At 40.2% G+C, this 12,868-nt stretch overlaps 1 protein-coding gene across 2 annotated transcripts in view; it reads left to right on the top strand.

The window, feature by feature from the left end:
• Positions 1–12,868, top strand: part of NUFIP1 (nuclear FMR1 interacting protein 1) — a 43,666-nt gene that overhangs the window by 5,654 nt on the left and 25,144 nt on the right. The window lies entirely within an intron of this gene.

Below are 12,868 nucleotides of genomic sequence, written 5' to 3'. Positions count from 1 at the left end.
ACCGTTCTGGCCCTACGGAACAATTTGAAAAAGGAAATTTCGTCTTTTGTTATTTAAATTTTTGAATTTTATTTTATTTTATTTATTTATTTTTAAAAATATTTAATTTATTTTTTTATACAGCAGGTTCTTATTAGTCATCAATTTTATGCACATCAGTGTATACATGTCAATCCCAGTCACCCAATTCATCACACCACCACCACCACCACCCCCTGTGGCTTTCCCCCCTGGTGTCTATATGTTTGTTCTCTACATCTGTGTCTCAACTTCTGCCCTGCAAACCAGTTCATCTGTACCACTTTTCTAGGTTCCACATACATGCGTTAACATACGGTATTTGTTTTTCTCTTTCTGACTGACTTCACTCTGTATGACAGTCTCTAGATCCATCCACGTCTCAACAAATGACCCAGTTTCGTTCCTTTTTATGGCTGAGTAATATTCCATTGTATATATGTACCACATCTTCTTTATCCATTCATCTGTCAATGGGCATTTAGGTTGCTTCCATGACCTGGCTATTGTAAATAGTGCTGCAGTAAACATTGGGGTACATGTGTCTTTTTGAATTATGGTTTTCTCTGGGTATATGCCCAGTAGTGGGATTGCTGGATCATATGGTAATTCTATTTTTAGTTTTTTAAGGAGCCTCCATACTGTTCTCCATAGTGGCTGTATCAATTTACATTCCCACCAACAATGCAAGAGGGTTCCCTTTTCTCCACACCCTCTCCAGCATTTGTTGTTTGTGGATTTTCTGATGATGCCCATTCTAACTGGTGTGAGGTGATCCCTCATTGTAGTTTTGATTTGCATTTCTCTAATAATTAGTGATGTTGAGCAACTTTTCATGTGCTTCTTGGCCATCTGTATGTCTTCTTTGGAGAAATGTCTATTTAGGTCTACTCCCCATTTTTGAATTGGGTTGTTTGTTTTTTTAATATTGAGCTGCATGAGCTGTTTATATATTTTGGAGATTAATCCATTGTCCATTGATTCATTTGCAGATATTTTCTCCCATTCTGAGGGTTGTCTTTTTGTCTTGTTTATGGTTTCCTTTGCTGTGCAAAAGCTTTTAAGTTTCATTAGGTCCCATTTGTTTATTTTTGTTTTTATTTCCATGACTCTAGGAGGTGGCTCAAAAAAGATCTTGCTGTGATTTATGTCAAAGAGTGTTCTTCCTATGTTTTCCTCTAAGAGTTTTATAGTGTCTGGTCTTGCATTTAGGTCTCTAATCCATTTTGAGTTTATTTTTGTGTATGGTGTTAGGGAGTGTTCTAATTTCATTCTTTTACATGTAGCTGTCCAGTTTTCCCAGCACCACTTATTGAAGAGACTGTCTTTTCTCCATTGTATATCCTTGCCTCCTTTGTCATAGATTAGTTGACCATAGGTGCGTGGGTTTATCTCTGGGCTTTCTATCTTGTTCTATGTTTCTGTTTTTGTGCCAGTACCATATTGTCTTGATTACTGTAGCTTTATAGTATAGTCTGAAGTCAGGGAGTCTGATTCCTCCAGCTCCATTTTTTCCCCTCAACACTTTGGCTATTTGGGGTCTTTTGTGTCTCCATACAAATTTTAAGATTTTTTGTTCTAGTTTTGTAAAAAATACCATTGGTAATTTGATACGGATTGCATTGAATCTGTAGATTGCTTTGGGTAGTACAGTCATTTTCACAATATTGATTCTTCCAATCCAAGAACATGGTATATCTCTCCATCTGTTGGTATAATCTTTAATTTCTTTCATCAGTGTCTTATAGTTTTCTGCATACAGGTCTTTTGTCTCCCTAGGTAGGTTTATTCCTAGGTATTTTATCCATTTTGTTGCAGTGGTAAATGGGAGTGTTTCCTTAATTTCTATTTCAGATTTTTCATCATTAGTGTATAGGAATGGAAGACATTTCTGTGCATTAATTTTGTATCCTGCAACTTTACCAAATTCATTGATTAGCTCTAGTAGTTTTCTGGTGGCATATTTACGATTCTCTATGTATAGTATCATGTCATCTGCAAACAGTGAGTTTTACTTCTTCTTTTCCAATTTGTATTCCTTTTATTTCTTTTTCTTCTCTGATTGCCATGGCTAGGACTTCCAAAACTATGTTGAATAATAGTGGTGAGAGTGGACATCCTTGTCTTGTTCCTGATCTTGTTCCTGAGGAAATGCTTTCAGTTTTTCACCATTGAGAATGATGTTTGCTGTGGGTTTGTCACATATGGCCTTTATTATGTTGAGGTAGGTTCCCTCTATGCCCACTTTCTGGAGAGTTTTTATCATAAATGGGTGTTGAATTTTTTCAAAAGCTTTTTCTGCATCTATTGAGATGATCATATGGTTTTTCTTCTTCAATTTTGTTAATATGGTGTAACACATGGATTGATTTGCGTATACTGAAGAATCCTTGCATCCCTGGGGTAAATCCCACTTGATGATGGTGTATGATCCTTTTAATGTGTTGTTGGATTCTGTCTGCTAGTATTTTGTTGAGGATTTTTGCATCTATATTCATCAGTGATATTGGTCTGTAATTTTCTTTTTTTGGAGTATCTTTGTCTGGTTTTTGTATCAGGGTGATGGTGGCCTCAAATTATGAGTTTGGGAGTGTTCCTCCCTCTGCTATATTTTGGAAGAGTTTGAGAAGGGTGGGGGATAGCTCTTCTCTAAATGTCTGATAGAATTTGCCTGTGAAGCCATCTGGTCCTGGACTTTTGTTTGTTGGAAGATTTTTAATCACAGTTTCAATTTCATTACTTGTGATTGTTCTGTTCATATTTTCTATTTCTTCCTGGTTCAGTCTTGGAAGGTTATACCTTTCTAAGAATTTGTCCATTTCTTCCAGGTTGTCCATTTATTGGCATAGAGTTGCTTGTAGTGGTCTCTTAGGATGCTTTGTATTTCTGCAGTGTCTGTTGTAACTTCTCCTTTTTCATTTCTAATTTTAATGAGTCCTCTCCCTCTTTTTCTTGATGAGTCTGGCTAATGGTTTATCAATTTCGTTTATCTTCTCAAAGAACCAACTTTTAGTTTTATTGATCTTTGCTACTGTTTTCTTTGTTTCTATTTCATTTATTTCTGCTCTGATCTTTATGACTTCTTTCCTTCTGCTAACTTTGGGTTTTGTTTGTTCTTCTTTCTCTAGTTCCTTTAGGTGTAAGGTTAGATTGTTTATTTGAGATTTTTCTTGTTTCTGGAGGTAGGCTTGTATTGCTATAAACTTTCCTCTTAGAACTGCTTTTGCTGCATCCCATAGGTTTTGGATTGTCGTGTTTTCATTGTCATTTGTCTCTAGGTATTTTTTGATTTCCTCTTTGATTTCTTCAGTGATCTCTTGGTTATTAAGTAGTGTATTGTTTAGCCTCCATGTGTTTGTAATTTTTACATTTTTTTCACTGTAATTGATTTCTAATCTCATAGCGTTGTGGTCTGAAAAGATGCTTGATATGATTTCAATTTTCTTAAATTTACTGAGGCTTGATTTGTGACCCAAGATGTGATCTATCCTGGAGAATGTTCCGTGTGCACTTGAGAAGAAAGTGTAATCTGCTGTTTTTGGAAGGCATGTCCTATAAATATCAATTAAATCTCTCTGGTCTATTGTGTCATCTAACGCTTGTGTTTCCTTATTAATTTTCTGACTGGATGATCTGTCCATTCGTGTAAGTGAGGTGTTAAAGTCCCCCACTATTACTGTGTTACTCTCGATTTCCTCTTTTATAGCTGTTAGCAGTTGCCTTACGTATTGAGATGCTCCTATGTTGGGTGCATGTATATTTATAATTGTTATATCTTCTTCTTGGAATGATCCCTTGATCATTATGTAGTGTCCTTCCTTGTTTCTTGTAACATTCTTTATTTTAAAATCTATTTTATGTGGTATGAGTATTGCTACTCCAGCTTTCTTTTGATTTCCGTTTGCATGGAATATCTTTTTCCATCCCCTCACTTACAGTCTGTGTGTCCCTAGGTCTGAAGTGGGTCTCTTGTAGACAGCATATATATGGGTCTTATTTTTGTATCCAGCCTGTGTCTTTTGGTTGGAGCCTGTGTCTTTTTGTTGGAGCATTTAGTCCATTCACGCTTAAGGTAATTATCGATATGTATGTTCCTATGACCATTTTCTTAATTGTTTTGGGTTTGTTTTTGTAGGTCCCTTTTCTTCTCTTGTGTTTCCTGCCTAGAGAAGTTCTTTAGCATTTGTTTTAAAGCTGGTTTGGTGGTCCTGAATTCTCTGAGCTTTTGCTTGTCTGTAAAGGTTTTAATATCTCTGCTGAATCTGAATGAGATCCTTGCTGGGTAGAGTAATCTTGGTTGTAGGTTCTTCCCTTTCATCACTTTAAATGTATCACACCACTCCTTTCTGGCTTGTAGAGTTTCTGCTAAGTCAGCTGTTAACGTTATGCGAGTTCCCTTGTATGTTATTTGTTGTTTTTCCCTTGCCGCTTTCAATAATTTTTCTTTGTCTTTAATTTTTGCCAATTTGATTACTTTGTGTCTTGGCGTGTTTCTCCTTTGATTTATCCTGTATGGGACTCACTGTGCTTCCTGGTCTTGGGTGGCTATTTCCTTTCCCATGTTAGGGAGGTTTTCGACTCTAATTTCTTCAAATATTTCCTCTGGTCCTTTCTCTCTCTCTTCTCCTTCTGGGACCCCTATAATTCGAATGTTGTTGCGTTTAATGTTGTCCCAGTAGTCTCTTAGGCTGTCTTCATTTCTTTTCATTCTTTTTTCTTTATTCTGTTCCACAACAGTGAATTACACCATTCTGTCTTCCAGGTCATTTATCCGTTCTTCTGCCTCAGTTATTCTGCTATTGATTCCTTCTAGTGTAGTTTTCATTTCAGTTATTGTAATGTTCATCTCTGTTTGTTTCTTCTTTAATTCTTGGTCTTTGTGAAACATTTCTTGCATCTTCTCAATCTTTGCCTCCATTCTTTTTCCGAGGTCCTGGATCATCTTCACTATCATGATTCTGAATTCCTTTTCTGGAAGGTTGCCTATCTCCACTTCACTTAGTTGTTTTTCTGGGGTTTTATCTTGTTCCTTCATCTGGTCCATAGCCCTCTGCCCTTTCATCTTGTCTGTCTTTCTGTGAATGTGGTTTTTGTTCCACAGGCTGCAGGATTGTAGTTCTTCTTGCTTCTGCTATCTGCCCTCTGGTGGATGAGGCTGTCTGAGAGGCTTGTGCAGGTTCCCCGATTGGAGGGACTGGTGGTGGGTTGGGCTGGTTGTTGCTCTGGTGGGCAGAGCTCAGTAAAACTTTAATCTGCTTGACTGCTGATGGGTGGGGCTGGGTTCCCTCCCTGTTGGTTGTTTGGCCTGAGGCAACCCAACACTGGAGCCTACCTGGGCTCTTTGGTGGGGCTAATGGCAGACTCTGGGAGGGCTCATGCCAAGGAGTACTTCCCGGAACTTCTGCTGCCAGTGTCCTTGTCCCCACGGTGAGCCACAGCCACCCCCCCGCCTCTGCAGGAGACTCTCCAACACTAGCAGGTAGGTCTAGTTCAGTCTCCTATGGGGTCACTGCTCCTTCCCCTGGGTCCCGATGCTCACACTACCGTGTGTGTTCCCTCCAAGAGTAGAGTCTCTGTTTCCCCCAGTCCTGTCGAAGTCCTGCTATCATATCCCACTAGCCTTCGAAGTCTGATTCTCTAGGAATTCCTCCTCCTGTTGCTGGACCCCGAGGTTGGGAAGCCTCACGTGGGGCTCAGAACCTTCACTGCAGTGGGTGGACTTCTGTGGTATAAGTGTTCTACAGTTTGTGAGTCACCCACCCAGCAGTTATGAGAATTGATTTTATTGTGATTGCACCCCTCCTGCCGTCTCATTGAGGCTTCTCCTTTGTCTTTGGATGTGGGGTATTTTTTTGGTGAGTTCCAGTGTCCTCCTGTCAGTGATTGTCCAGCAGCTAGTTGTGATTCTGGTGTTCTCGCAAGAGGGAGTGAGAGCACGTCCTTCTACTGCACCATCTTGGTTCAGGCCCACCCATGGAAATTTGGTCTTTTATAATGTTGCAAATATTCAATGGAAAATGACCAGTCCTAATTTTGTCATTCTTCAGAATTGGTATATAGTGACTTAGGGAGTATCATTACTTGACGTATAATAAACACACAGCATTTATTATTGCAGTTTTGATTCATTGCATTCCCTTATAACGTTGGTAGTAGGGAATAGGACTGTAAACTATATTATATGAGGCTATATGAATGTAGCTTTTGGTAGACCTAACAGGAACTCTTCATAAATAACTGATGTCATAATGGGACCTTGCTCTTTGAGGGGAGCCACTACATGCCCCCTCTGTTAAATATTCAATACTGAGGCAGTGATGGGTGAGTGCTATTTTTTTAAAAAATGTATAATACTTTGTTATGTTTATTGTTTTGATTACTTTTAAAAAGTTGTTGAATGATTGGAGTGTGCTAGGCAGAGGGAGTACAGCAGTGACAAGATACACACGTGCCTGTCCTTACCCATAAAAAGATGAGAAATGTTTTCCTGTAATTAAAGTCTAAGAAATTTGAGTCTTACCATGTGACTTGTAGCTTTATACTTATAAGGGAAGAAAGCTTAAAAGATGTCTAGCTAGAATCTACCAATGAAAAATCCCATGAGGATGCTGTTGTCTCAGGCTAGGACCAGGATACCTCATCCTGAAACAGAAGACCAAGTCAGAGCTATTACGATGGTCAGCAGCAGTTTTAAGTCAATAGCTGTTTTTCTGGAATTGAAAAATGAGGAGAGCCTCAGATAGGAAGAGTTACCTTCAAAGGTCAAGAAGGATACTTAAAAACTTTTAACCAGCAGGTTAAAGTTGTACTTTGTTCAACTTAAAGTTTTCAGCTTAAAGCCCCTGTATGTGTGTATATGAAGAGCTGTGTGAAATGATGCAGTGTTACGTGAGAGAGTTAGCTACTGCCCTTTAAAGCTTGAAAGGTAATTCTGAGGAAAACCAGCATAAACGTAAAGATTTAGAAACAACCGAGAACAAATAGAATTCAGCAAATGTGTATGCAGCTATCCATTATTAATACTGTGTAAAGAGTTAGATGAGGGTGAAGGACAATCAGAGGAAATTAATTCTTAAGAAAGTAAACCTGGGTCCAGCCAGTCAGCAGTCAACATGGACTCAATGGATTTAATAGAATTTTAAGAGCATCCTTGGCTAACAAATGTAATAATCTAGGGTAAGAATCTAGGCCACCAGGAGGAGTAGGGTATACTAGAATGCCTTTTCCTCTTTATCTCCCGGCAGAATCTTATTTATCTTGTAAGACCTGTTGGGTTTTGTTTGTTTTGTGGTACGCGGGCCTCTCACTGTTGTGGCCTCTCCTGTTGCGGAGCACAGGCTCCGGATGAGCAGGCTCAGCGGCCATGGCTCACAGGCCCAGCTGCTCCGCGGCATGTGGGATCTTCCCGGAACGGGGCACGAACCCGCGTCCCCTGCATCGGCAGGCGGACTCTACCACTGCGCCACGAGGGAAGCCCCCTGTTTTGTTTTGTTTTGTTTAACATGTTATTTATTTATTTTGGCTGCGCTGGATCTTAGTCACGGCATGCGGACTTCTTCTTACTTGCTGCATGCATGCGGGATCTAGTTCCCTGACCAGGGATTGAACCCAGGTCCCCAGCATTGGGAGTGCAGAGTCTTACCCACTGGACCACCAGGGAAGTCCTAAGACCTGTCTTAAGTGTCACCTGATTTGTCATTTTCTTCTTCATTTCCTCTATCTCAATGCTGTCAGAATGCTAGTCTGTAACAAGATAAGGAACTTGTACCAGAATATAAATCTATACCTTACTTTCTTCATTGAGAAAGTCTTGGTAAGAAGAAAATGTCAGCTGAACTAAATATATTTTGTTTAGGGACATAGCTGATTTATACCCTGACATAAGTGTGTGGATTGGCTGCCAGTCCATGGACCAACCTCCCCTAAAGCATTATTCACTACTTCCTGTGTGAATACATAGCTTATTAATACAAACACAATAGCGTTTGTTGCATTATATTATAGGTGGCCCTAGTCTTAGACATCTTTGATTCTGCTGCACTTTGCATAGTACCTGGGATTTAGTATGTGGAGAATAAATATTTGTGGACTGAATTACCATTAAATGGTGCAGTATGGGAAGAACCAGTCTTGGCATTGATAAGAAGCCTTAGCCAATTGCATGGTCAAACTTAGAAGTCAAAGGAGTTGGGACCATGACGTGATTTGGCTTAGTGAAGAATTCGAAGAAGTTCATATAAAGCTCCTTGCCTCCTCTAGGTGGCTTCTTTACAGATACAATTTTTTTCTTTTTCTTACTATTTTGCACAGAGGAATAATCAAACAAGAAGAGTTAGCTCCCCTTCCTGATACTTAGTTTTTAAAGAGCTGGTGATGACAGTATTGAAGATTATATCCTGCTAGATGGACTGGAAATTGCCTACCTGCAAAGGTTTTTCCCTGGTACTTTGCCCTGACTTTGGTCAGTTGGAAGTTGTTGCAGCTCAGTGGTGCCAGCCCCTGTTGTATATGTTTAATTCTTTTGAGGAGAATGATGATGGCTATTAGTCAGCAATGATTATAAAGCAACTGAGAAGTTAACTAAGTAAGGTGTTTAATCTCTCAAGTTTTGAGTTCACTTAAGGCAATAGGGAAGTTCTGAAATGAGTTCCTGATTAACCAACTTTGGTTCTTTTATATCTAACGAGTGTTTAAATTAAGGCATTATATAAACTGGGAAAATTGGACCCACTATTAAATTAATGGTAGCCAGCTTCAGTGATTCTGTTCTACTATGTCTCTAGCTGTTTTACTCTCCCACAGTCCTCCACTCTACCCTCCTTCTCAGCATATAAGAGGAAGGACCTCATCTAGTCTGGAGGAGTGGGGTGTTCCTTGACAAAGGGCAGTTGAGCTGAACTTAGACCTAATTAGGAAGAAATAAGGGGAGGTAGGGGCTAGTGCACAGACAGATTGGCATGAGTATAGGAACTTGAATATAGGTAAGAGATGATAGAAGCTTTTGAAAGATGGCAGTTGTGGGGACAGAACTAGGTGGATATAGAACATAAAAATGGGCACTGTTTGGTAGTTGGACAGTTGTGAGGTTGAGGAGGAAAGAGGTTTTGAGGAGATGTCCAAGTTCCTCTGTGAAAGCACCTTTGTGAAAGGTGGTGCCTGTTCCTCAGACAGGGAATCCCGGAAGAGAATCACATTTGGAGGTGTTGATTTAGGACATCGTTGAGTATGAGGAGATTCTGAGATGTCTATTAGAAGATGTTGTGTAAGCATTGGGACTCAGACCAGACTGGCTGGAGATAGATATTTTAAAATCATGAAACCATGAATGCAGAAGATATACCCCACAGAGAGAGGGTAGAGTGGAAAGGGAAGATAGCCTAAAAGGGAGTTAAAACCAACAAGCCTGCTGAGCAAGAGCCCGAGAAGTAGAAGAAAACTCAGAATATGACCTGTCGTGGAAGCCAGTAGAAGGGAGGATTTCAAGAAGGAAGATGTGATTATCAGTGCACATTGCTGTGGAAAGGTCAAATAAAACAAGAACAAAAAGTGACTGGTTTTGTGACTTGTAGGGCCCCCTTGACGTGAATTCCAGATGATTGCTCCTTGGCCCTTCTTGGAGTTTCCTGCCATCTGTCTCCACAGCCCTCTGCAGCTCTGACAGCCTCCCCCATGGTGCTTTTTTTTTTAAAAAAAATATTTATTTGGCTGCGTTGGGTCTTAGTTGCGGCAGTGGGATCTTCGTTGCGGCACATGGGATCTTTTGTTGTGGAGTGCAGGCTCTTTGTTGCTGCATGCGGGCTTCTCTCTAGTTGTGGTGCACGGGCTTTAGAGCGCACAGCCTCAGTAGTTGCGGCGTGTGGGCTCTCTAGTTGTGGCGTGTGGGCTCTAAAGTGCTCAGGCTCAGTAGTTGCGGTGTGCAGGCTTAGTTGCCCCGCGGCATGCGGAATCTTAGTTCCCCAACCAGGAATCGAACCCACATCCCCTGCATTGGAAGGCGGACTCTTAACCCCTGGACCACCAGGGAAGTCCCTCCCCCGTGATTCTTAACAAGGCGGATTGCAGTTGCCTTTACCACCCTGCCCTTGGCATCTATATAGATGGTCCAACAGAAGTGTGTATCCTTTGAATTCCGCTGACTTTTTGAGACTCACAGCTTACAGTAAAGAGTTTCATCTGGCACCTTTTTACCTTCCAATTTCCAGTGCCCTTTACCTCCATGCAGTTTCTGCCACTTACTTTCACGGCCACCCTGTGGATCTTCTGGACTTTCTGCCCCAGAAATCTTGAAGTTGGGCTTACTCCTCTTTGGTCATGACTTGCATTTCATCCAACTGTCTCACTGTCACCTGTACCTGGTCCCGGACTAGTTGAAGCCTCCCACCTCTTACCCCCTTTACCTTCTTTTTCTCTCATCCCCCTTCTGTCTTTGCTTCTCTGCCAAGTTTAAGCCACTTCCACCACTCTCAGAAGCTCAGCTCCCTCATTCCGTTGCCCTTCATTACACCCACCTGGCAAAATCTCAGCCCTGGCTCAGTTGCTAAGTCAAGAAAACCACACAGCTGAAGTACCCTCTGCAGAGGAGCGCTCAGCAGTGTTGATCACACTGAAGGAATTGACTTTGACCAACGAGGTTAGGCTATTCTCTTTGTGTTTGTTCTTTTTTCATGCAAATTGAGATGCTAGTATGCATGTATTTCTTAGTTACATAGATGACTATGTAGAATAAAATTTAAAAATAAATTTGTTAAACTGATTTTATTTTAGCCAGGTAAAATGCCAGTGAAAACAACACCTTAGAACTGACAGTCAGGGTACTGTAATGTGGGCTTAACATACCTTTCCTGATTAATCCCACGTTACTTATAGGAGTTCTTTGTCCCAGCCAGACTTGGTTTTTTTCTTTTTCATATCACAAACAAGTTTTTTGAACTTTTAACCTCTGTTTTCATCATGCTGCTTCCAGAAAATCCTCCCTTCTCTATCCTTGAAGTTCTGCTCACTGCTTTTAGTCCAGCTGAAATCCTGCCAGACGAAAATTTTGGGAGTATTTTTCCTTATCTGCCTAGAGGGGTATCTTGTTCCTCTTTGAATGTGGTATCCCCTCTGCCTCCTTAGTGTATGTGCCCCTCATTATGGTACTATTGATGAACTTTTTTGCTTATGTGTCTTTTTTAAAAAAATAAATTACAAGCTTTAGAAATGTAAGAACCATGGTTTGTGTGAATGTTTATATCCCACGGTGCCATAGGTAGAAGGGATGTTTATAAATGTTGATATATGTAAATGGGGCTTGAAAATATTTTTATTATGGGTGTTATTCTATTTTGGTATATACAAGTAAGTGGTTGGAGAAATCTTGCTGAGATTCATATTTTTAATTTATGTTTTAAACTATACTTTTGTCATTGTTAAAGAAATTGGGCAGTGTTGATCAGATTAATAACTGTAGTTGGAATTCAATAATATAACTAATGGTACTTAAACTGCTGTGGTTTTGAACAATAAATTCTCACCACGTAGGACAGATCATCACCAAGACAAACCAAATTGATCTGTATGTGAATGCATTACTTTCTACAGTAGCTTTCCCCATTTGAACGTGAACTCTGCCACCTTGTGGTTTTGTGCAACAAGTGCTTTAAAGGAAAAAATTCCGCTGGCTAGAGAAACTTAAGGAATACTAACATTTGAAGATGCAAACTAGCTTAGGTAGCACGTGTTTCTATAAAGTCCCTGGTAGAAGACTAGTTTGGTTTTGTAATGTAATCGAGAACTCTCAGCCACCTTTGAATTTATGTTGATGTACATTATAGCTTTAAATAACTTCCTGACAAGAGTTTAGCTTGAAATTAGAGGTAAACTTTACATTCAGTATTTGAAAAGGCAAAGATTGTTTTATATATGGCCAAGGTTACTGAAAAGAGATAGGAGTAGACTCTTGCCTTTAAGACCCTCACTCTAATGGGAGATGTGGGAAGAATATCCGTAGGTGGCCGTGAGAGCACAGGCAACTGAAGCATTAAATTTTGCTGTGTGGGGATAACAGTGTCTGGTCAAGGGATAGCTGGCGTCTTTGGAAGGCAGGGCAATCAGTTCGTTTTGCAGGACTTCTTGTGAGAGGGGTCATGCCACCCCTTCCCTCCCCCTCCAATTTATTTGAAGGTGAAGTTTATTCTTTTTTAATGCATAGTTCTGAGAAACATCCATAGTTGTGTTTAATTAAAAACTTTAAGGCTTTCCACTAATAACCTGCAAAAAAAGAAATCCTAGCCAAAAAAAACCGGTAGTTATTTTTTCTTAATTCCTGTCGGGTACAAATGCTGTATGATTTGGCATTAGGAAAAATGAGTGGTAGAGGTTCGTTTCCCAAACCTCTTATTTTAGAGATGTTGAAACATACTTCACGGCAGATTTGGAGTCCACTAGGTGGAGTAGTTGTGTTATTTATTTTAATACTGCAGTTACTGTGGCTCTGAGGAAACGCTTTACAGCTGTGTCCCCAGTTCTTTCAGAATTCCAGCAGAGGGGCTGTGCTCCTAAAGAATGCTACATCTTTTTGAAGTTTGGAAAGACTTTGAAATAAAAATGCAGTAATGTTGAAGTAGCCGTGATTCAGGGAGAATAAAGAGGGATTGTGTTTTTCTACAGAAGAGGCTTAAGGGAAAAGCCAAGGAGTGGGTGGTGATTTGAGTATAAGGAAAGAGAAGGGTAACCAGAATGAGATGTGCTAAGATAATGGTTGGTTCCATGTTGCTAATTTATTGACTCTGGGGCTTAAGGATTGTCACTGGAGGCTTAAAGGCTTAGGCAAGGGGAAGACAAAGAGGGGGTAAGAAATGAAAGAGGGAGA

Source organism: Monodon monoceros, unplaced genomic scaffold (assembly GCF_005190385.1).
Source record: "Monodon monoceros isolate NGI ecotype Baffin Bay Population unplaced genomic scaffold, NGI_Narwhal_1 Super_Scaffold_8, whole genome shotgun sequence".
Lineage (NCBI taxonomy): Eukaryota > Metazoa > Chordata > Mammalia > Artiodactyla > Monodontidae > Monodon > Monodon monoceros.
This window is presented reverse-complemented; position numbering and strand designations above follow the sequence as displayed.